Source organism: Solanum pennellii, chromosome 9, assembly GCF_001406875.1.
Source record: "Solanum pennellii chromosome 9, SPENNV200".
Lineage (NCBI taxonomy): Eukaryota > Viridiplantae > Streptophyta > Magnoliopsida > Solanales > Solanaceae > Solanum > Solanum pennellii.
Window position 1 is genome coordinate 74,529,149 of NC_028645.1, and position 3,256 is coordinate 74,532,404.

Genomic DNA, 3,256 nt, shown 5'->3' on the forward strand with positions numbered 1-3,256 from the left:
TGTAACTGCGGAAGCTAGCAATGCAAACCTCGAAAGACCACGAGTAATATTTAGATAGCACAAGTTCAACTACTTGTTGCATGTCATGTTCAATCTCTGGATCCTCAAGTGTCTATTACATAGATAAGTTAATTATTTAAAATATGACATCCCCTTTATATCATGTGCATGTTCTCATGTCATGTAGCCATTCTTTCAGCTTTATTTCTTTTTTATAATATGCTTCTACGATTGTTAAAATTAGTACACCGTATCTTCATTATATTCTCTCTGTTTAGTTTGTTCGATGCCTTGAGGGTTAAAATCAGTAGTGAGTTGCTGTCCATAATGTCAACGTGAAATCTCATTCTTGCTCCAATTTTAGATCACGTTTGTTCTTTTCTTTGTCATATTTGTTCGGACATCTCTTTTTCGTAGATAGTTCTTGTCTTGATCTAAGTATTGTCTGATTATTTGTTTATAAGAGTTACTTTAAGTCTTCTTTTTTTTTTAAAAAAAAGGAATAACAAGAGTGTTTTTCGCGAAGTTAGTTACTAGCAGTAAGTTTAGCTAGCAACATAAGTTTTCTCTGTTATTTTTTTTTGTTAGTCCTTACAGTCTATTTAGAAAGGGAGTTAAAGAGTTGGGAATGGCCATTTCTTTACATGCTAACTCGTCAGTATCTTAATTTAAGTGAATTATTGAATTAAATTTTAGTATATTTCGTTTGTTATTTGGAAATTGTATTTAGAGGAACATGTGTTGTATAATGAAGTTGAATTTTTCTCTGTTTTGGTTCATTCTATCAAGCCATTAGACTCTTGATTAGCGTAGCTTACTTTCGAAATGTATCGATTACATAAGAGTTTTAAGTATTTATTTAGCTATAGTTCGAGATATTGTTATTTGGGTATTAATCCATGCTTGTTTTATTACACGTAATATATGCTTGAGTCATTTCGAGAGAATCGTAAAAACTCAGCTTGCCTCGTTCGAGTCTGCCGGCTAGAAAATTTGAAGAACTGGTTCCAAAAAAGGTGTATAGGTCCCGAAGTGAAATTGAGCAGAAGAAGTTGAGCAGATTGGGCCATAAAGGTCCAAATTTATTTCTAAAAAAATTGTATTTTTTTTATTTTGGGCCTAAGCACTTGTTTTTTCTTATATATTATTATGGGAAAATTTCATATATGGCAAACATATTTAAAGAAATAATGTTCTATAGCTATAGTTTATCTAATTACGCTTTATGGGTATAATTATGCAATATTAAATTTATATATAACATTTTTTTTGTTTATGATTTATAAAAAAATTATTTTTTAAATAAATTGCTAAATATGGTAACAACAAATTTACCTAATCTCATGATTCAAGCTAATCGTTTTAAATTAAGATTTTTTTTTCATAAAAGAGTTCTATAACGATACAAACACCATAACAATTAATTTCCTCATACTGATGCAAAATTTAAAAAAAAATTGTTAATTAATATTCTTGTATATTCAACACCTATTAAGATTTTCTTTCAACGAAAACTTCATGTTTTGAACAAAAAAAATAATACTTTTGATTTGTATAGTATATAATTGAAATTTTCATATACGAATTTTGGTTGTTTTGTATCTATTCGAAATGTTGGATGAACAAATTAAATGAAATTGTTCGTCTGTTAATCAACTTTTTATTGTTTCTATATGTGGCATATGTATAGAAATAAAAGGTTGTGCTTTGTTTTCATTAATATATATAATTTATATTTTGTTAAGATTTGTATATTGTTTATATTACGTATATACATACATATATAATTGTATAAAAGTAATTGTATAAATATTTTGTACGTAAAATAATTGTATATCATTAACTCTGTCAGTATACAGGTGTTTTAATTTGTATATGTATACCGATCATTAATGAATATGTATAAATAGGGTTAAATTGGTTTTGTATAATGCTATTGTTTACTTTGATTATATATACAACTAATGATATGATTTACTTTGTATAATGCTTAACATTAGGGTTTCATTCAACCATTTTCAGAAGGTTGTATCTATAACTCTGTCAATATACAAGTGCTTTAATTTGTATATGTATACTGATAATTTATGAATATGTATAAATAGGGTTAAATTGATTTTGTATAATGTTATTATTTACTTTGATTATATATACAAATAATTATATGATTTACTTTATATAATGTTTAATATTAGGCTTTCACTCTACCATTTTCAAAAGGTTGTATATATAACTATGTATACAAGTGTTTTGATTTGTATATGTATGCTGATCATTTATGAATATGTATAAAATAGGGTTAAGAATTGATTTTGTATAATGTTATGATTTACTTTGATTATATATACAAATAATGATATGATAACTATGTATAATTCTTAACATTAGGTCTTCATTCAATCATTTTCAAAAGGTGGTATACAATGATGATTCATCCGCTTTGAACATTGAAACAAAAGGATGAATCAATTTGAAATTACTAGATACTTTGATGAACTACTTGAAAAGTATAAAATATTGATATCAATGTATATATCATACAAATACATTAAAAATGAAAAAATGTTAATCACCAGAATCAGATCCAAACGATGTCATTTATAACAAAGTATTGAATCGATATTAACGTCTATTCTTATGGGTCAGTAGTGGTGGCTGGTCATCGACAACTGTTGATTAATGTAGGATTCACACTTGGCTCAATATGATCCGATAACTTCGCTTGAGATTCGTTGATAATTGTTTTCGAATTTGAATCAACCATAGGTACGATTTGTAATGGGACATAATAGGTCATGTTTGACATTTGTAATGAACTTCACATTTTGAGAAAAAAATAACCCAAAAAAATAAATATAAGCCAACAATATATATATATATATATATACACACACACACACAACACACACAGCTAAACGAAAAAAATAAAATAAAAAATAAGATTTAGGTGATTACCTGCAAAAATAAAAATATTATTAGGAGGGAGAGAGTGAAATTCAAAATAAAAGTGAGTGAGTGAATTTAGGATAAAGTTAGGGAAATAGAGAGAAGAGAGATAGACTTTAATTGGTATTAACTTTTATACAACAGAAGAGAAGGGTGATATGATTAGGTATACAAATTATAGGTGGGTCCCTTATTTAATGGCAAAAAATTTAAAATTGTATTCATTCAAAGTAATTAAATTAAATTATACCGCGCTGGATAATAACATAATAATGTTTGCCATTCCGCTTAATTTTTTCTATTATTATTA